Raw genomic sequence first — 21,370 nt, 5'->3', positions numbered from 1 at the left:
CCAGGTGTACTGTGTTTCCTCTGACACATTGGTGCAGCTGGTTTCCAGGTTAAGTGAGCAGTGCAGCTTGGCTGGGTTGTGTTTCAGAGGACACGTGGCTCTCAACCTTCACCTATCCTGAGTCTGTTGTGGAGATGGGACAAGACTGTAACTACCAATTGGATATCATGAAATTTGGCGGTAAAAAATAAATGAAAGGTTAATTGGCACTCTAGATGGAAACTGACCCCCTGGTGTAGCCTAATGCCTGGAGCGTAATGGTGCAAAGGCCATCAGCAGCGGGAGGAGGAGATTCGGGAAAAGGTTTTGTTCTTCAGGTTAGGTTAGGGCACCCTCTTGAGTAATGCTTAAAGCATCAGACAAGCTCAATAGCCTACATATAGTTGGTTTTATTCAGTTTATATATGGAAAAACACACTTTTAAACATTTGAACCAGTCGACTGGTCGAAAGAACGGCTTTCGGTCGACTCGAAAAAATGTTGTTGGGGACTTCAGCAATGGATCAGTCAAATCATTTCTAGGTAACAATCAAATACCTTACTGTGATTGTTTTCAATGAAAATGATCCAAAATAAGCAAAAATGACTTGTTAGTAAAGACGAATTTGTCAAGCAAGAATTTTGCTAGGAATGTCTGGCATTGTCTGAGTGGAAAGGGGGAAACCTGAAAACTAGCTGTTATTGGCAGAGCCGTTTGGAACTCTTTGTTATTGGTCTATTAACTCATTTACCGCCTGGTGATGTCAGTGATGTGTTTTTAGGGAATCCCATTATTATTCTGCAAATGTCAAATGTAGGTTTTCTTTTACTTTCATTTTCAAACAGAGACTGCTCCTGGTAGTTATTTAGTAAGCGTTGGTGGTATAGTGGTGAGCATAGCTGCCTTCCAAGCAGTTGACCCGGGTTCGATTCCCGGCCAACGCAACTGGGTATTTTGTTTGAATCACCCTTTGAAATGAATCTGCTAAAGGTCTAGTGCAGCTGTTTTTATCTCAGTATCAAATAGGGCTGACACCTTTTACTCAACTGGTCCATAGGCTGTTGGTCGACTGAGAATTTTGTAGTTGAGCAGTTGCCCCAAAAAAAGATTTATGGCACGTCTTGATTGACGCATATCTCAGTGGACCAATCCATTGCTGAAGCCGCGGGGGATGGAAACGTTATAAAATAGGCCTACCTGATTACTTCTTGTCCTTGCGTAAATAGCCTGATATTAAGCCTACAGCTGTGTCTGCCCGGAGGTCACTGGCAGGGGAAACTGAGGGTCCAAAATATATTATACAACGTTGCAAGTTTGTTAGCTCAAGCATCTGGCTGGACCAAGTTGATTAGTTGCTACATTGTTTCATGTTCCTTGCAGAAAGGCCATGTGTAGCCAAAGTGATTTATTTTTTATCAGAATATTTTTTCCACCTTCAGACTGTAATGATTTTATTTGTTGGCTTTATGTAGGCCGTTTTTACATTGTTGGCAATGGCAATAGAAGTGACTTTTAGATTTGTGTAGTTTTCATTTTGGTTTAGATATCATTTTTATTCACCACTTGAAAATGATTTTGAGATACGAAGACTTTACATATGAAATCAATCAAACTGTTCTACGAAAATATGCATATGAAAACCATAACTGGCACGCAGATCGGTAGTAATGGTAAGATAGGTTGTCGGGTCTCCTGAGTGGCGCAGTGTTCTAAGACACTGCAATGCAGAGCAGGATCCTGGTTCAAGCCTGTGTCCTCTGTTGCAGCCGGCCGCGACCGGGAGACCCATGAGGCGGTGCACAATTGGCCCGGTGTCGTCTCGTTTAGGGGACAGTTTGTCCGGCAGGGATGTTCTTGTCCCATCGCGCACTAGGGATTCCTGTGGAAGGCCGGGCGCAATGCACACTGACACGGTCGCCAGGTGTACTGTGTTTCCTCTGACACATTGGTGCAGCTGGTTTCCAGGTTAAGTGAGCAGTGCAGCTTGGCTGGGTTGTGTTTCAGAGGACGCGTGGCTCTCAACCTTCACCTATCCTGAGTCTGTTGTGGAGATGGGACAAGACTGTAACTACCAATTGGATATCATGAAATTTGGCGGTAAAAAATAAATGAAAGGTTAATTGGCACTCTAAATGGAAACTGACCCCCTGGTGTAGCCTAATGCCTGGAGCGTAATGGTGCAAAGGCCATCAGCAGCGGGAGGAGGAGATTCGGGAAAAGGTTTTGTTCTTCAGGTTAGGTTAGGGCACCCTCTTGAGTAATGCTTAAAGCATCAGACAAGCTCAATAGCCTACATATAGTTGGTTTTATTCAGTTTATATATAGAAAAACACACTTTTAAACATTTGAACCAGTCGACTGGTCGAAAGAACGGCTTTCGGTCGACTCGAAAAAAATTGTTGGGGACTTCAGCAATGGATCAGTCAAATCATTTCTAGGTAACAATCAAATACCTTACTGTGATTGTTTTCAATGAAAATGATCCAAAATAAGCAAAAATGACTTGTTAGTAAAGACGAATTTGTCAAGCAAGAATTTTGCTAGGAATGTCTGGCATTGTCTGAGTGGAAAGGGGGAAACCTGAAAACTAGCTGTTATTGGCAGAGCCGTTTGGAACTCTTTGTTATTGGTCTATTAACTCATTTACCGCCTGGTGATGTCAGTGATGTGTTTTTAGGGAATCCCATTATTATTCTGCAAATGTCAAATGTAGGTTTTCTATTACTTTCATTTTCAAACAGAGACTGCTCCTGGTAGTTATTTAGTAAGCGTTGGTGGTATAGTGGTGAGCATAGCTGCCTTCCAAGCAGTTGACCCGGGTTCGATTCCCGGCCAACGCAACTGGGTATTTTGTTTGAATCACCCTTTGAAATGAATCTGCTAAAGGTCTAGTGCAGCTGTTTTTATCTCAGTATCAAATAGGGCTGACACCTTTTACTCAACTGGTCCATAGGCTGTTGGTCGACTGAGAATTTTGTAGTTGAGCAGTTGCCCCAAAAAAAGATTTATGGCACGTCTTGATTGACGCATATCTCAGTGGACCAATCCATTGCTGAAGCCGCGGGGGATGGAAACGTTATAAAATAGGCCTACCTGATTACTTCTTGTCCTTGCGTAAATAGCCTGATATTAAGCCTACAGCTGTGTCTGCCCGGAGGTCACTGGCAGGGGAAACTGAGGGTCCAAAATATATTATACAACGTTGCAAGTTTGTTAGCTCAAGCATCTGGCTGGACCAAGTTGATTAGTTGCTACATTGTTTCATGTTCCTTGCAGAAAGGCCATGTGTAGCCAAAGTGATTTATTTTTTATCAGAATATTTTTTCCACCTTCAGACTGTAATGATTTTATTTGTTGGCTTTATGTAGGCCGTTTTTACATTGTTGGCAATGGCAATAGAAGTGACTTTTAGATTTGTGTAGTTTTCATTTTGGTTTAGATATCATTTTTATTCACCACTTGAAAATGATTTTGAGATACGAAGACTTTACATATGAAATCAATCAAACTGTTCTACGAAAATATGCATATGAAAACCATAACTGGCACGCAGATCGGTAGTAATGGTAAGATAGGTTGTCGGGTCTCCTGAGTGGCGCAGTGTTCTAAGACACTGCAATGCAGAGCAGGATCCTGGTTCAAGCCTGTGTCCTCTGTTGCAGCCGGCCGCGACCGGGAGACCCATGAGGCGGTGCACAATTGGCCCGGTGTCGTCTCGTTTAGGGGACAGTTTGTCCGGCAGGGATGTTCTTGTCCCATCGCGCACTAGGGATTCCTGTGGAAGGCCGGGCGCAATGCACACTGACACGGTCGCCAGGTGTACTGTGTTTCCTCTGACACATTGGTGCAGCTGGTTTCCAGGTTAAGTGAGCAGTGCAGCTTGGCTGGGTTGTGTTTCAGAGGACGCGTGGCTCTCAACCTTCACCTATCCTGAGTCTGTTGTGGAGATGGGACAAGACTGTAACTACCAATTGGATATCATGAAATTTGGCGGTAAAAAATAAATGAAAGGTTAATTGGCACTCTAAATGGAAACTGACCCCCTGGTGTAGCCTAATGCCTGGAGCGTAATGGTGCAAAGGCCATCAGCAGCGGGAGGAGGAGATTCGGGAAAAGGTTTTGTTCTTCAGGTTAGGTTAGGGCACCCTCTTGAGTAATGCTTAAAGCATCAGACAAGCTCAATAGCCTACATATAGTTGGTTTTATTCAGTTTATATATAGAAAAACACACTTTTAAACATTTGAACCAGTCGACTGGTCGAAAGAACGGCTTTCGGTCGACTCGAAAAAAATTGTTGGGGACTTCAGCAATGGATCAGTCAAATCATTTCTAGGTAACAATCAAATACCTTACTGTGATTGTTTTCAATGAAAATGATCCAAAATAAGCAAAAATGACTTGTTAGTAAAGACGAATTTGTCAAGCAAGAATTTTGCTAGGAATGTCTGGCATTGTCTGAGTGGAAAGGGGGAAACCTGAAAACTAGCTGTTATTGGCAGAGCCGTTTGGAACTCTTTGTTATTGGTCTATTAACTCATTTACCGCCTGGTGATGTCAGTGATGTGTTTTTAGGGAATCCCATTATTATTCTGCAAATGTCAAATGTAGGTTTTCTATTACTTTCATTTTCAAACAGAGACTGCTCCTGGTAGTTATTTAGTAAGCGTTGGTGGTATAGTGGTGAGCATAGCTGCCTTCCAAGCAGTTGACCCGGGTTCGATTCCCGGCCAACGCAACTGGGTATTTTGTTTGAATCACCCTTTGAAATGAATCTGCTAAAGGTCTAGTGCAGCTGTTTTTATCTCAGTATCAAATAGGGCTGACACCTTTTACTCAACTGGTCCATAGGCTGTTGGTCGACTGAGAATTTTGTAGTTGAGCAGTTGCCCCAAAAAAAGATTTATGGCACGTCTTGATTGACGCATATCTCAGTGGACCAATCCATTGCTGAAGCCGCGGGGGATGGAAACGTTATAAAATAGGCCTACCTGATTACTTCTTGTCCTTGCGTAAATAGCCTGATATTAAGCCTACAGCTGTGTCTGCCCGGAGGTCACTGGCAGGGGAAACTGAGGGTCCAAAATATATTATACAACGTTGCAAGTTTGTTAGCTCAAGCATCTGGCTGGACCAAGTTGATTAGTTGCTACATTGTTTCATGTTCCTTGCAGAAAGGCCATGTGTAGCCAAAGTGATTTATTTTTTATCAGAATATTTTTTCCACCTTCAGACTGTAATGATTTTATTTGTTGGCTTTATGTAGGCCGTTTTTACATTGTTGGCAATGGCAATAGAAGTGACTGCACAATTGGCCCGGTGTCATCTCGTTTAGGGGACAGTTTGTCCGGCAGGGATGTTCTTGTCCCATCGCGCACTAGGGATTCCTGTGGAAGGCCGGGCGCAATGCACACTGACACGGTCGCCAGGTGTACTGTGTTTCCTCTGACACATTGGTGCAGCTGGTTTCCAGGTTAAGTGAGCAGTGCAGCTTGGCTGGGTTGTGTTTCAGAGGACGCGTGGCTCTCAACCTTCACCTATCCTGAGTCTGTTGTGGAGATGGGACAAGACTGTAACTACCAATTGGATATCATGAAATTTGGCGGTAAAAAATAAATGAAAGGTTAATTGGCACTCTAAATGGAAACTGACCCCCTGGTGTAGCCTAATGCCTGGAGCGTAATGGTGCAAAGGCCATCAGCAGCGGGAGGAGGAGATTCGGGAAAAGGTTTTGTTCTTCAGGTTAGGTTAGGGCACCCTCTTGAGTAATGCTTAAAGCATCAGACAAGCTCAATAGCCTACATATAGTTGGTTTTATTCAGTTTATATATGGAAAAACACACTTTTAAACATTTGAACCAGTCGACTGGTCGAAAGAACGGCTTTCGGTCGACTCGAAAAAAATTGTTGGGGACTTCAGCAATGGATCAGTCAAATCATTTCTAGGTAACAATCAAATACCTTACTGTGATTGTTTTCAATGAAAATGATCCAAAATAAGCAAAAATGACTTGTTAGTAAAGACGAATTTGTCAAGCAAGAATTTTGCTAGGAATGTCTGGCATTGTCTGAGTGGAAAGGGGGAAACCTGAAAACTAGCTGTTATTGGCAGAGCCGTTTGGAACTCTTTGTTATTGGTCTATTAACTCATTTACCGCCTGGTGATGTCAGTGATGTGTTTTTAGGGAATCCCATTATTATTCTGCAAATGTCAAACGTAGGTTTTCTTTTACTTTCATTTTCAAACAGAGACTGCTCCTGGTAGTTATTTAGTAAGCGTTGGTGGTATAGTGGTGAGCATAGCTGCCTTCCAAGCAGTTGACCCGGGTTCGATTCCCGGCCAACGCAACTGGGTATTTTGTTTGAATCACCCTTTGAAATGAATCTGCTAAAGGTCTAGTGCAGCTGTTTTTATCTCAGTATCAAATAGGGCTGACACCTTTTACTCAACTGGTCCATAGGCTGTTGGTCGACTGAGAATTTTGTAGTTGAGCAGTTGCCCCAAAAAAAGATTTATGGCACGTCTTGATTGACGCATATCTCAGTGGACCAATCCATTGCTGAAGCCGCGGGGGATGGAAACGTTATAAAATAGGCCTACCTGATTACTTCTTGTCCTTGCGTAAATAGCCTGATATTAAGCCTACAGCTGTGTCTGCCCGGAGGTCACTGGCAGGGGAAACTGAGGGTCCAAAATATATTATACACCGTTGCAAGTTTGTTAGCTCAAGCATCTGGCTGCTACATTGTTTCATGTTCCTTGCAGAAAGGCCATGTGTAGCCAAAGTGATTTATTTTTTATCAGAATATTTTTTCCACCTTCAGACTGTAATGATTTTATTTGTTGGCTTTATGTAGGCCGTTTTTACATTGTTGGCAATGGCAATAGAAGTGACTTTTAGATTTGTGTAGTTTTCATTTTGGTTTAGATATCATTTTTATTCACCACTTGAAAATGATTTTGAGATACGAAGACTTTACATATGAAATCAATCAAACTGTTCTACGAAAATATGCATATGAAAACCATAACTGGCACGCAGATCGGTAGTAATGGTAAGATAGGTTGTCGGGTCTCCTGAGTGGCGCAGTGTTCTAAGACACTGCAATGCAGAGCAGGATCCTGGTTCAAGCCTGTGTCCTCTGTTGCAGCCGGCCGCGACCGGGAGACCCATGAGGCGGTGCACAATTGGCCCGGGTTCGATTCCCGGCCAACGCAACTGGGTATTTTGTTTGAATCACCCTTTGAAATGAATCTGCTAAAGGTCTAGTGCAGCTGTTTTTATCTCAGTATCAAATAGGGCTGACACCTTTTACTCAACTGGTCCATAGGCTGTTGGTCGACTGAGAATTTTGTAGTTGAGCAGTTGCCCCAAAAAAAGATTTATGGCATGTCTTGATTGACGCATATCTCAGTGGACCAATCCATTGCTGAAGCCGCGGGGGATGGAAACGTTATAAAATAGGCCTACCTGATTACTTCTTGTCCTTGCGTAAATAGCCTGATATTAAGCCTACAGCTGTGTCTGCCCGGAGGTCACTGGCAGGGGAAACTGAGGGTCCAAAATATATTATACACCGTTGCAAGTTTGTTAGCTCAAGCATCTGGCTGCTACATTGTTTCATGTTCCTTGCAGAAAGGCCATGTGTAGCCAAAGTGATTTATTTTTTATCAGAATATTTTTTCCACCTTCAGACTGTAATGATTTTATTTGTTGGCTTTATGTAGGCCGTTTTTACATTGTTGGCAATGGCAATAGAAGTGACTGCACAATTGGCCCGGTGTCGTCTCGTTTAGGGGACAGTTTGTCCGGCAGGGATGTTCTTGTCCCATCGCGCACTAGGGATTCCTGTGGAAGGCCGGGCGCAATGCACACTGACACGGTCGCCAGGTGTACTGTGTTTCCTCTGACACATTGGTGCAGCTGGTTTCCAGGTTAAGTGAGCAGTGCAGCTTGGCTGGGTTGTGTTTCAGAGGACGCGTGGCTCTCAACCTTCACCTATCCTGAGTCTGTTGTGGAGATGGGACAAGACTGTAACTACCAATTGGATATCATGAAATTTGGCGGTAAAAAATAAATGAAAGGTTAATTGGCACTCTAAATGGAAACTGACCCCCTGGTGTAGCCTAATGCCTGGAGCGTAATGGTGCAAAGGCCATCAGCAGCGGGAGGAGGAGATTCGGGAAAAGGTTTTGTTCTTCAGATTAGGTTAGGGCACCCTCTTGAGTAATGCTTAAAGCATCAGACAAGCTCAATAGCCTACATATAGTTGGTTTTATTCAGTTTATATATGGAAAAACACACTTTTAAACATTTGAACCAGTCGACTGGTCGAAAGAACGGCTTTCGGTCGACTCGAAAAAATGTTGTTGGGGACTTCAGCAATGGATCAGTCAAATCATTTCTAGGTAACAATCAAATACCTTACTGTGATTGTTTTCAATGAAAATGATCCAAAATAAGCAAAAATGACTTGTTAGTAAAGACGAATTTGTCAAGCAAGAATTTTGCTAGGAATGTCTGGCATTGTCTGAGTGGAAAGGGGGAAACCTGAAAACTAGCTGTTATTGGCAGAGCCGTTTGGAACTCTTTGTTATTGGTCTATTAACTCATTTACCGCCTGGTGATGTCAGTGATGTGTTTTTAGGGAATCCCATTATTATTCTGCAAATGTCAAATGTAGGTTTTCTTTTACTTTCATTTTCAAACAGAGACTGCTCCTGGTAGTTATTTAGTAAGCGTTGGTGGTATAGTGGTGAGCATAGCTGCCTTCCAAGCAGTTGACCCGGGTTCGATTCCCGGCCAACGCAACTGGGTATTTTGTTTGAATCACCCTTTGAAATGAATCTGCTAAAGGTCTAGTGCAGCTGTTTTTATCTCAGTATCAAATAGGGCTGACACCTTTTACTCAACTGGTCCATAGGCTGTTGGTCGACTGAGAATTTTGTAGTTGAGCAGTTGCCCCAAAAAAAGATTTATGGCACGTCTTGATTGACGCATATCTCAGTGGACCAATCCATTGCTGAAGCCGCGGGGGATGGAAACGTTATAAAATAGGCCTACCTGATTACTTCTTGTCCTTGCGTAAATAGCCTGATATTAAGCCTACAGCTGTGTCTGCCCGGAGGTCACTGGCAGGGGAAACTGAGGGTCCAAAATATATTATACACCGTTGCAAGTTTGTTAGCTCAAGCATCTGGCTGCTACATTGTTTCATGTTCCTTGCAGAAAGGCCATGTGTAGCCAAAGTGATTTATTTTTTATCAGAATATTTTTTCCACCTTCAGACTGTAATGATTTTATTTGTTGGCTTTATGTAGGCCGTTTTTACATTGTTGGCAATGGCAATAGAAGTGACTTTTAGATTTGTGTAGTTTTCATTTTGGTTTAGATATCATTTTTATTCACCACTTGAAAATGATTTTGAGATACGAAGACTTTACATATGAAATCAATCAAACTGTTCTACGAAAATATGCATATGAAAACCATAACTGGCACGCAGATCGGTAGTAATGGTAAGATAGGTTGTCGGGTCTCCTGAGTGGCGCAGTGTTCTAAGACACTGCAATGCAGAGCAGGATCCTGGTTCAAGCCTGTGTCCTCTGTTGCAGCCGGCCGCGACCGGGAGACCCATGAGGCGGTGCACAATTGGCCCGGTGTCGTCTCGTTTAGGGGACAGTTTGTCCGGCAGGGATGTTCTTGTCCCATCGCGCACTAGGGATTCCTGTGGAAGGCCGGGCGCAATGCACACTGACACGGTCGCCAGGTGTACTGTGTTTCCTCTGACACATTGGTGCAGCTGGTTTCCAGGTTAAGTGAGCAGTGCAGCTTGGCTGGGTTGTGTTTCAGAGGACGCGTGGCTCTCAACCTTCACCTATCCTGAGTCTGTTGTGGAGATGGGACAAGACTGTAACTACCAATTGGATATCATGAAATTTGGCGGTAAAAAATAAATGAAAGGTTAATTGGCACTCTAAATGGAAACTGACCCCCTGGTGTAGCCTAATGCCTGGAGCGTAATGGTGCAAAGGCCATCAGCAGCGGGAGGAGGAGATTCGGGAAAAGGTTTTGTTCTTCAGGTTAGGTTAGGGCACCCTCTTGAGTAATGCTTAAAGCATCAGACAAGCTCAATAGCCTACATATAGTTGGTTTTATTCAGTTTATATATGGAAAAACACACTTTTAAACATTTGAACCAGTCGACTGGTCGAAAGAACGGCTTTCGGTCGACTCGAAAAAATGTTGTTGGGGACTTCAGCAATGGATCAGTCAAATCATTTCTAGGTAACAATCAAATACCTTACTGTGATTGTTTTCAATGAAAATGATCCAAAATAAGCAAAAATGACTTGTTAGTAAAGACGAATTTGTCAAGCAAGAATTTTGCTAGGAATGTCTGGCATTGTCTGAGTGGAAAGGGGGAAACCTGAAAACTAGCTGTTATTGGCAGAGCCGTTTGGAACTCTTTGTTATTGGTCTATTAACTCATTTACCGCCTGGTGATGTCAGTGATGTGTTTTTAGGGAATCCCATTATTATTCTGCAAATGTCAAATGTAGGTTTTCTTTTACTTTCATTTTCAAACAGAGACTGCTCCTGGTAGTTATTTAGTAAGCGTTGGTGGTATAGTGGTGAGCATAGCTGCCTTCCAAGCAGTTGACCCGGGTTCGATTCCCGGCCAACGCAACTGGGTATTTTGTTTGAATCACCAAATAGGGCTGACACCTTTTAGTCAACTGGTCCATAGGCTGTTGGTCGACTGAGAATTTTGTAGTTGAGCAGTTGCCCCAAAAAAAGATTTATGGCACGTCTTGATTGACGCATATCTCAGTGGACCAATCCATTGCTGAAGCCGCGGGGGATGGAAACGTTATAAAATAGGCCTACCTGATTACTTCTTGTCCTTGCGTAAATAGCCTGATATTAAGCCTACAGCTGTGTCTGCCCGGAGGTCACTGGCAGGGGAAACTGAGGGTCCAAAATATATTATACAACGTTGCAAGTTTGTTAGCTCAAGCATCTGGCTGGACCAAGTTGATTAGTTGCTACATTGTTTCATGTTCCTTGCAGAAAGGCCATGTGTAGCCAAAGTGATTTATTTTTTATCAGAATATTTTTTCCACCTTCAGACTGTAATGATTTTATTTGTTGGCTTTATGTAGGCCGTTTTTACATTGTTGGCAATGGCAAGAGGCTCCCACGCTGAGGTCTGTCCAACGCTGGTCCGACCAAGCTGACTCCACACTCCAAGACTGCTTCCATCACGTGGACTGGGACATGTTTCGTATTGCGTCAGACAACAACATTGACGAATACGCTGATTCGGTGTGCGAGTTCATTAGAACGTGCGTTGAAGATGTCGTTCCCATAGCAACGATTAAAACATTCCCTAACCAGAAACCGTGGATTGATGGCAGCATTCGCGTGAAACTGAAAGCGCGAACCAGTGCTTTTAATCAGGGCAAGGTGTCTGGTAACATGACCGAATACAAACAGTGCAGCTATTCCCTCCGCAAGGCTATCAAACAAGCTAAGCGTCAGTACAGAGACAAAGTAGAATCTCAATTCAACGGCTCAGACACAAGAGGCATGTGGCAGGGTCTACAGTCAATCACGGACTACAGGAAGAAATCCAGCACAGTCACGGACCAGGATGTCCTGCTCCCAGACAGACTTAATAACTTTTTTTCCCGCTTTGAGGACAATACAGTGCCACTGACACGGCCTGCAACGAAAACATGCGGTCTCTCCTTCACTGCAGCCGAGGTGAGTAAGACATTTAAACGTGTTAACCCTCGCAAGGCTGCAGGCCCAGACGGCATCCCCAGCCGCGCCCTCAGAGCATGCGCAGACCAGCTGGCCGGTGTGTTTACGGACATATTCAATCAATCCCTATACCAGTCTGCTGTTCCCACATGCTTCAAGAGGGCCACCATTGTTCCTGTTCCCAAGAAAGCTAAGGTAACTGAGCTAAACGACTACAGCCCCGTAGCACTCACTTCCGTCATCATGAAGTGCTTTGAGAGACTAGTCAAGGACCATATCACCTCCACCCTACCTGACACCCTAGACCCACTCCAATTTGCTTACCGCCCAAATAGGTCCACAGACGATGCAATCTCAACCACACTGCACACTGCCCTAACCCATCTGGACAAGAGGAATACCTATGTGAGAATGCTGTTCATCGACTACAGCTCGGCATTCAACACCATAGTACCCTCCAAGCTCGTCATCAAGCTCGAGACCCTGGGTCTCGACCCCGCCCTGTGCAACTGGGTACTGGACTTCCTGACGGGCCGCCCCCAGGTGGTGAGGGTAGGCAACAACATCTCCTCCCCGCTGATCCTCAACACTGGGGCCCCACAAGGGTGCGTTCTGAGCCCTCTCCTGTACTCCCTGTTCACCCACGACTGCGTGGCCACGCACGCCTCCAACTCAATCATCAAGTTTGCGGACGACACAACAGTGGTAGGCTTGATTACCAACAACGACGAGACGGCCTACAGGGAGGAGGTGAGGGCCCTCGGAGTGTGGTGTCAGCATTACCATCTGCTAACCATGTGTATGTGACAAATAAAATTTGATTTGATTTGATTTGATTTGAGATGGGACAAGACTGTAACTACCAATTGGATATCATGAAATTTGGCGGTTTGAGGACAATACAGTGCCACTGACACGGCCTGCAACGAAAACATGCGGTCTCTCCTTCACTGCAGCCGAGGTGAGTAAGACATTTAAACGTGTTAACCCTCGCAAGGCTGCAGGCCCAGACGGCATCCCCAGCCGCGCCCTCAGAGCATGCGCAGACCAGCTGGCCGGTGTGTTTACGGACATATTCAATCAATCCCTATACCAGTCTGCTGTTCCCACATGCTTCAAGAGGGCCACCATTGTTCCTGTTCCCAAGAAAGCTAAGGTAACTGAGCTAAACGACTACAGCCCCGTAGCACTCACTTCCGTCATCATGAAGTGCTTTGAGAGACTAGTCAAGGACCATATCACCTCCACCCTACCTGACACCCTAGACCCACTCCAATTTGCTTACCGCCCAAATAGGTCCACAGACGATGCAATCTCAACCACACTGCACACTGCCCTAACCCATCTGGACAAGAGGAATACCTATGTGAGAATGCTGTTCATCGACTACAGCTCGGCATTCAACACCATAGTACCCTCCAAGCTCGTCATCAAGCTCGAGACCCTGGGTCTCGACCCCGCCCTGTGCAACTGGGTACTGGACTTCCTGACGGGCCGCCCCCAGGTGGTGAGGGTAGGCAACAACATCTCCTCCCCGCTGATCCTCAACACTGGGGCCCCACAAGGGTGCGTTCTGAGCCCTCTCCTGTACTCCCTGTTCACCCACGACTGCGTGGCCACGCACGCCTCCAACTCAATCATCAAGTTTGCGGACGACACAACAGTGGTAGGCTTGATTACCAACAACGACGAGACGGCCTACAGGGAGGAGGTGAGGGCCCTCGGAGTGTGGTGTCAGCATTACCATCTGCTAACCATGTGTATGTGACAAATAAAATTTGATTTGATTTGATTTGATTTGAGATGGGACAAGACTGTAACTACCAATTGGATATCATGAAATTTGGCGGTAAAAAATAAATGAAAGGTTAATTGGCACTCTAAATGGAAACTGACCCCCTGGTGTAGCCTAATGCCTGGAGCGTAATGGTGCAAAGGCCATCAGCAGCGGGAGGAGGAGATTCGGGAAAAGGTTTTGTTCTTCAGGTTAGGTTAGGGCACCCTCTTGAGTAATGCTTAAAGCATCAGACAAGCTCAATAGCCTACATATAGTTGGTTTTATTCAGTTTATATATGGAAAAACACACTTTTAAACATTTGAACCAGTCGACTGGTCGAAAGAACGGCTTTCGGTCGACTCGAAAAAATGTTGTTGGGGACTTCAGCAATGGATCAGTCAAATCATTTCTAGGTAACAATCAAATACCTTACTGTGATTGTTTTCAATGAAAATGATCCAAAATAAGCAAAAATGACTTGTTAGTAAAGACGAATTTGTCAAGCAAGAATTTTGCTAGGAATGTCTGGCATTGTCTGAGTGGAAAGGGGGAAACCTGAAAACTAGCTGTTATTGGCAGAGCCGTTTGGAACTCTTTGTTATTGGTCTATTAACTCATTTACCGCCTGGTGATGTCAGTGATGTGTTTTTAGGGAATCCCATTATTATTCTGCAAATGTCAAATGTAGGTTTTCTTTTACTTTCATTTTCAAACAGAGACTGCTCCTGGTAGTTATTTAGTAAGCGTTGGTGGTATAGTGGTGAGCATAGCTGCCTTCCAAGCAGTTGACCCGGGTTCGATTCCCGGCCAACGCAACTGGGTATTTTGTTTGAATCACCAAATAGGGCTGACACCTTTTAGTCAACTGGTCCATAGGCTGTTGGTCGACTGAGAATTTTGTAGTTGAGCAGTTGCCCCAAAAAAAGATTTATGGCACGTCTTGATTGACACATATCTCAGTGGACCAATCCATTGCTGAAGCCGCGGGGGATGGAAACGTTATAAAATAGGCCTACCTGATTACTTCTTGTCCTTGCGTAAATAGCCTGATATTAAGCCTACAGCTGTGTCTGCCCGGAGGTCACTGGCAGGGGAAACTGAGGGTCCAAAATATATTATACAACGTTGCAAGTTTGTTAGCTCAAGCATCTGGCTGGACCAAGTTGATTAGTTGCTACATTGTTTCATGTTCCTTGCAGAAAGGCCATGTGTAGCCAAAGTGATTTATTTTTTATCAGAATATTTTTTCCACCTTCAGACTGTAATGATTTTATTTGTTGGCTTTATGTAGGCCGTTTTTACATTGTTGGCAATGGCAAGAGGCTCCCACGCTGAGGTCTGTCCAACGCTGGTCCGACCAAGCTGACTCCACACTCCAAGACTGCTTCCATCACGTGGACTGGGACATGTTTCGTATTGCGTCAGACAACAACATTGACGAATACGCTGATTCGGTGTGCGAGTTCATTAGAACGTGCGTTGAAGATGTCGTTCCCATAGCAACGATTAAAACATTCCCTAACCAGAAACCGTGGATTGATGGCAGCATTCGCGTGAAACTGAAAGCGCGAACCAGTGCTTTTAATCAGGGCAAGGTGTCTGGTAACATGACCGAATACAAACAGTGCAGCTATTCCCTCCGCAAGGCTATCAAACAAGCTAAGCGTCAGTACAGAGACAAAGTAGAATCTCAATTCAACGGCTCAGACACAAGAGGCATGTGGCAGGGTCTACAGTCAATCACGGACTACAGGAAGAAATCCAGCACAGTCACGGACCAGGATGTCCTGCTCCCAGACAGACTTAATAACTTTTTTTCCCGCTTTGAGGACAATACAGTGCCACTGACACGGCCTGCAACGAAAACATGCGGTCTCTCCTTCACTGCAGCCGAGGTGAGTAAGACATTTAAACGTGTTAACCCTCGCAAGGCTGCAGGCCCAGACGGCATCCCCAGCCGCGCCCTCAGAGCATGCGCAGACCAGCTGGCCGGTGTGTTTACGGACATATTCAATCAATCCCTATACCAGTCTGCTGTTCCCACATGCTTCAAGAGGGCCACCATTGTTCCTGTTCCCAAGAAAGCTAAGGTAACTGAGCTAAACGACTACAGCCCCGTAGCACTCACTTCCGTCATCATGAAGTGCTTTGAGAGACTAGTCAAGGACCATATCACCTCCACCCTACCTGACACCCTAGACCCACTCCAATTTGCTTACCGCCCAAATAGGTCCACAGACGATGCAATCTCAACCACACTGCACACTGCCCTAACCCATCTGGACAAGAGGAATACCTATGTGAGAATGCTGTTCATCGACTACAGCTCGGCATTCAACACCATAGTACCCTCCAAGCTCGTCATCAAGCTCGAGACCCTGGGTCTCGACCCCGCCCTGTGCAACTGGGTACTGGACTTCCTGACGGGCCGCCCCCAGGTGGTGAGGGTAGGCAACAACATCTCCTCCCCGCTGATCCTCAACACTGGGGCCCCACAAGGGTGCGTTCTGAGCCCTCTCCTGTACTCCCTGTTCACCCACGACTGCGTGGCCACGCACGCCTCCAACTCAATCATCAAGTTTGCGGACGACACAACAGTGGTAGGCTTGATTACCAACAACGACGAGACGGCCTACAGGGAGGAGGTGAGGGCCCTCGGAGTGTGGTGTCAGCATTACCATCTGCTAACCATGTGTATGTGACAAATAAAATTTGATTTGATTTGATTTGATTTGAGATGGGACAAGACTGTAACTACCAATTGGATATCATGAAATTTGGCGGTAAAAAATAAATGAAAGGTTAATTGGCACTCTAAATGGAAACTGACCCCCTGGTGTAGCCTAATGCCTGGAGCGTAATGGTGCAAAGGCCATCAGCAGCGGGAGGAGGAGATTCGGGAAAAGGTTTTGTTCTTCAGGTTAGGTTAGGGCACCCTCTTGAGTAATGCTTAAAGCATCAGACAAGCTCAATAGCCTACATATAGTTGGTTTTATTCAGTTTATATATGGAAAAACACACTTTTAAACATTTGAACCAGTCGACTGGTCGAAAGAACGGCTTTCGGTCGACTCGAAAAAATGTTGTTGGGGACTTCAGCAATGGATCAGTCAAATCATTTCTAGGTAACAATCAAATACCTTACTGTGATTGTTTTCAATGAAAATGATCCAAAATAAGCAAAAATGACTTGTTAGTAAAGACGAATTTGTCAAGCAAGAATTTTGCTAGGAATGTCTGGCATTGTCTGAGTGGAAAGGGGGAAACCTGAAAACTAGCTGTTATTGGCAGAGCCGTTTGGAACTCTTTGTTATTGGTCTATTAACTCATTTACCGCCTGGTGATGTCAGTGATGTGTTTTTAGGGAATCCCATTATTATTCTGCAAATGTCAAATGTAGGTTTTCTTTTACTTTCATTTTCAAACAGAGACTGCTCCTGGTAGTTATTTAGTAAGCGTTGGTGGTATAGTGGTGAGCATAGCTGCCTTCCAAGCAGTTGACCCGGGTTCGATTCCCGGCCAACGCAACTGGGTATTTTGTTTGAATCACCAAATAGGGCTGACACCTTTTAGTCAACTGGTCCATAGGCTGTTGGTCGACTGAGAATTTTGTAGTTGAGCAGTTGCCCCAAAAAAAGATTTATGGCACGTCTTGATTGACACATATCTCAGTGGACCAATCCATTGCTGAAGCCGCGGGGGATGGAAACGTTATAAAATAGGCCTACCTGATTACTTCTTGTCCTTGCGTAAATAGCCTGATATTAAGCCTACAGCTGTGTCTGCCCGGAGGTCACTGGCAGGGGAAACTGAGGGTCCAAAATATATTATACAACGTTGCAAGTTTGTTAGCTCAAGCATCTGGCTGGACCAAGTTGATTAGTTGCTACATTGTTTCATGTTCCTTGCAGAAAGGCCATGTGTAGCCAAAGTGATTTATTTTTTATCAGAATATTTTTTCCACCTTCAGACTGTAATGATTTTATTTGTTGGCTTTATGTAGGCCGTTTTTACATTGTTGGCAATGGCAAGAGGCTCCCACGCTGAGGTCTGTCCAACGCTGGTCCGACCAAGCTGACTCCACACTCCAAGACTGCTTCCATCACGTGGACTGGGACATGTTTCGTATTGCGTCAGACAACAACATTGACGAATACGCTGATTCGGTGTGCGAGTTCATTAGAACGTGCGTTGAAGATGTCGTTCCCATAGCAACGATTAAAACATTCCCTAACCAGAAACCGTGGATTGATGGCAGCATTCGCGTGAAACTGAAAGCGCGAACCAGTGCTTTTAATCAGGGCAAGGTGTCTGGTAACATGACCGAATACAAACAGTGCAGCTATTCCCTCCGCAAGGCTATCAAACAAGCTAAGCGTCAGTACAGAGACAAAGTAGAATCTCAATTCAACGGCTCAGACACAAGAGGCATGTGGCAGGGTCTACAGTCAATCACGGACTACAGGAAGAAATCCAGCACAGTCACGGACCAGGATGTCCTGCTCCCAGACAGACTTAATAACTTTTTTTCCCGCTTTGAGGACAATACAGTGCCACTGACACGGCCTGCAACGAAAACATGCGGTCTCTCCTTCACTGCAGCCGAGGTGAGTAAGACATTTAAACGTGTTAACCCTCGCAAGGCTGCAGGCCCAGACGGCATCCCCAGCCGCGCCCTCAGAGCATGCGCAGACCAGCTGGCCGGTGTGTTTACGGACATATTCAATCAATCCCTATACCAGTCTGCTGTTCCCACATGCTTCAAGAGGGCCACCATTGTTCCTGTTCCCAAGAAAGCTAAGGTAACTGAGCTAAACGACTACAGCCCCGTAGCACTCACTTCCGTCATCATGAAGTGCTTTGAGAGACTAGTCAAGGACCATATCACCTCCACCCTACCTGACACCCTAGACCCACTCCAATTTGCTTACCGCCCAAATAGGTCCACAGACGATGCAATCTCAACCACACTGCACACTGCCCTAACCCATCTGGACAAGAGGAATACCTATGTGAGAATGCTGTTCATCGACTACAGCTCGGCATTCAACACCATAGTACCCTCCAAGCTCGTCATCAAGCTCGAGACCCTGGGTCTCGACCCCGCCCTGTGCAACTGGGTACTGGACTTCCTGACGGGCCGCCCCCAGGTGGTGAGGGTAGGCAACAACATCTCCTCCCCGCTGATCCTCAACACTGGGGCCCCACAAGGGTGCGTTCTGAGCCCTCTCCTGTACTCCCTGTTCACCCACGACTGCGTGGCCACGCACGCCTCCAACTCAATCATCAAGTTTGCGGACGACACAACAGTGGTAGGCTTGATTACCAACAACGACGAGACGGCCTACAGGGAGGAGGTGAGGGCCCTCGGAGTGTGGTGTCAGCATTACCATCTGCTAACCATGTGTATGTGACAAATAAAATTTGATTTGATTTGATTTGATTTGAGATGGGACAAGACTGTAACTACCAATTGGATATCATGAAATTTGGCGGTAAAAAATAAATGAAAGGTTAATTGGCACTCTAAATGGAAACTGACCCCCTGGTGTAGCCTAATGCCTGGAGCGTAATGGTGCAAAGGCCATCAGCAGCGGGAGGAGGAGATTCGGGAAAAGGTTTTGTTCTTCAGGTTAGGTTAGGGCACCCTCTTGAGTAATGCTTAAAGCATCAGACAAGCTCAATAGCCTACATATAGTTGGTTTTATTCAGTTTATATATGGAAAAACACACTTTTAAACATTTGAACCAGTCGACTGGTCGAAAGAACGGCTTTCGGTCGACTCGAAAAAATGTTGTTGGGGACTTCAGCAATGGATCAGTCAAATCATTTCTAGGTAACAATCAAATACCTTACTGTGATTGTTTTCAATGAAAATGATCCAAAATAAGCAAAAATGACTTGTTAGTAAAGACGAATTTGTCAAGCAAGAATTTTGCTAGGAATGTCTGGCATTGTCTGAGTGGAAAGGGGGAAACCTGAAAACTAGCTGTTATTGGCAGAGCCGTTTGGAACTCTTTGTTATTGGTCTATTAACTCATTTACCGCCTGGTGATGTCAGTGATGTGTTTTTAGGGAATCCCATTATTATTCTGCAAATGTCAAATGTAGGTTTTCTTTTACTTTCATTTTCAAACAGAGACTGCTCCTGGTAGTTATTTAGTAAGCGTTGGTGGTATAGTGGTGAGCATAGCTGCCTTCCAAGCAGTTGACCCGGGTTCGATTCCCGGCCAACGCAACTGGGTATTTTGTTTGAATCACCCTTTGAAATGAATCTGCTAAAGGTCTAGTGCAGCTGTTTTTATCTCAGTATCAAATAGGGCTGACACCTTTTACTCAACTGGTCCATAGGCTGTTGGTCGACTGAGAATTTTGTAGTTGAGCAGTTGCCCCAAAAAAAGATTTATGGCACGTCTTGATTGACGCATATCTCAGTGGACCAATCCATTGCTGAAGCCGCGGGGGATGGAAACGTTATAAAATAGGCCTACCTGATTACTTCTTGTCCTTGCGTAAATAGCCTGATATTAAGCCTACAGCTGTGTCTGCCCGGAGGTCACTGGCAGGGGAAACTGAGGGTCCAAAATATATTATACAACGTTGCAAGTTTGTTAGCTCAAGCATCTGGCTGGACCAAGTTGATTAGTTGCTACATTGTTTCATGTTCCTTGCAGAAAGGCCATGTGTAGCCAAAGTGATTTATTTTTTATCAGAATATTTTTTCCACCTTCAGACTGTAATGATTTTATTTGTTGGCTTTATGTAGGCCGTTTTTACATTGTTGGCAATGGCAATAGAAGTGACTTTTAGATTTGTGTAGTTTTCATTTTGGTTTAGATATCATTTTTATTCACCACTTGAAAATGATTTTGAGATACGAAGACTTTACATATGAAATCAATCAAACTGTTCTACGAAAATATGCATATGAAAACCATAACTGGCACGCAGATCGGTAGTAATGGTAAGATAGGTTGTCGGGTCTCCTGAGTGGCGCAGTGTTCTAAGACACTGCAATGCAGAGCAGGATCCTGGTTCAAGCCTGTGTCCTCTGTTGCAGCCGGCCGCGACCGGGAGACCCATGAGGCGGTGCACAATTGGCCCGGTGTCGTCTCGTTTAGGGGACAGTTTGTCCGGCAGGGATGTTCTTGTCCCATCGCGCACTAGGGATTCCTGTGGAAGGCCGGGCGCAATGCACACTGACACGGTCGCCAGGTGTACTGTGTTTCCTCTGACACATTGGTGCAGCTGGTTTCCAGGTTAAGTGAGCAGTGCAGCTTGGCTGGGTTGTGTTTCAGAGGACGCGTGGCTCTCAACCTTCACCTATCCTGAGTCTGTTGTGGAGATGGGACAAGACTGTAACTACCAATTGGATATCATGAAATTTGGCGGTAAAAAATAAATGAAAGGTTAATTGGCACTCTAAATGGAAACTGACCCCCTGGTGTAGCCTAATGCCTGGAGCGTAATGGTGCAAAGGCCATCAGCAGCGGGAGGAGGAGATTCGGGAAAAGGTTTTGTTCTTCAGGTTAGGTTAGGGCACCCTCTTGAGTAATGCTTAAAGCATCAGACAAGCTCAATAGCCTACATATAGTTGGTTTTATTCAGTTTATATATAGAAAAACACACTTTTAAACATTTGAACCAGTCGACTGGTCGAAAGAACGGCTTTCGGTCGACTCGAAAAAAATTGTTGGGGACTTCAGCAATGGATCAGTCAAATCATTTCTAGGTAACAATCAAATACCTTACTGTGATTGTTTTCAATGAAAATGATCCAAAATAAGCAAAAATGACTTGTTAGTAAAGACGAATTTGTCAAGCAAGAATTTTGCTAGGAAT

General features: G+C 44.9%; 9 non-coding genes across 9 annotated transcripts; all 9 read left to right on the top strand.

The window, feature by feature from the left end:
- The first annotated feature begins 852 nt into the window (after nt 1–852).
- On the top strand, nt 853–924 carry trnag-ucc. Its single transcript has one exon. It is a non-coding gene; the product is annotated as a tRNA-Gly (tRNA).
- A 1,824-nt stretch (nt 925–2,748) lies between these two features.
- On the top strand, nt 2,749–2,820 carry trnag-ucc. The gene has a single exon. It is a non-coding gene; the product is annotated as a tRNA-Gly (tRNA).
- A 1,824-nt stretch (nt 2,821–4,644) lies between these two features.
- On the top strand, nt 4,645–4,716 carry trnag-ucc. The gene has a single exon. It is a non-coding gene; the product is annotated as a tRNA-Gly (tRNA).
- A 1,538-nt stretch (nt 4,717–6,254) lies between these two features.
- Nucleotides 6,255–6,326, top strand: trnag-ucc. The gene has a single exon. It is a non-coding gene; the product is annotated as a tRNA-Gly (tRNA).
- A 2,392-nt stretch (nt 6,327–8,718) lies between these two features.
- trnag-ucc lies at nt 8,719–8,790 on the top strand. Its single transcript has one exon. It is a non-coding gene; the product is annotated as a tRNA-Gly (tRNA).
- A 1,807-nt stretch (nt 8,791–10,597) lies between these two features.
- On the top strand, nt 10,598–10,669 carry trnag-ucc. Its single transcript has one exon. It is a non-coding gene; the product is annotated as a tRNA-Gly (tRNA).
- Nucleotides 10,670–14,270: 3,601 nt separating this feature from the next.
- trnag-ucc lies at nt 14,271–14,342 on the top strand. Its single transcript has one exon. It is a non-coding gene; the product is annotated as a tRNA-Gly (tRNA).
- Nucleotides 14,343–16,982: 2,640 nt separating this feature from the next.
- trnag-ucc lies at nt 16,983–17,054 on the top strand. Its single transcript has one exon. It is a non-coding gene; the product is annotated as a tRNA-Gly (tRNA).
- Nucleotides 17,055–19,694: 2,640 nt separating this feature from the next.
- On the top strand, nt 19,695–19,766 carry trnag-ucc. Its single transcript has one exon. It is a non-coding gene; the product is annotated as a tRNA-Gly (tRNA).
- The last annotated feature ends 1,604 nt before the right edge of the window (nt 19,767–21,370 follow it).

The sequence above is a fragment of the Oncorhynchus mykiss genome, chromosome 28 (assembly GCF_013265735.2).
Source record: "Oncorhynchus mykiss isolate Arlee chromosome 28, USDA_OmykA_1.1, whole genome shotgun sequence".
NCBI classification, from domain to species: Eukaryota; Metazoa; Chordata; class Actinopteri; order Salmoniformes; family Salmonidae; genus Oncorhynchus; species Oncorhynchus mykiss.
This window is presented reverse-complemented; position numbering and strand designations above follow the sequence as displayed.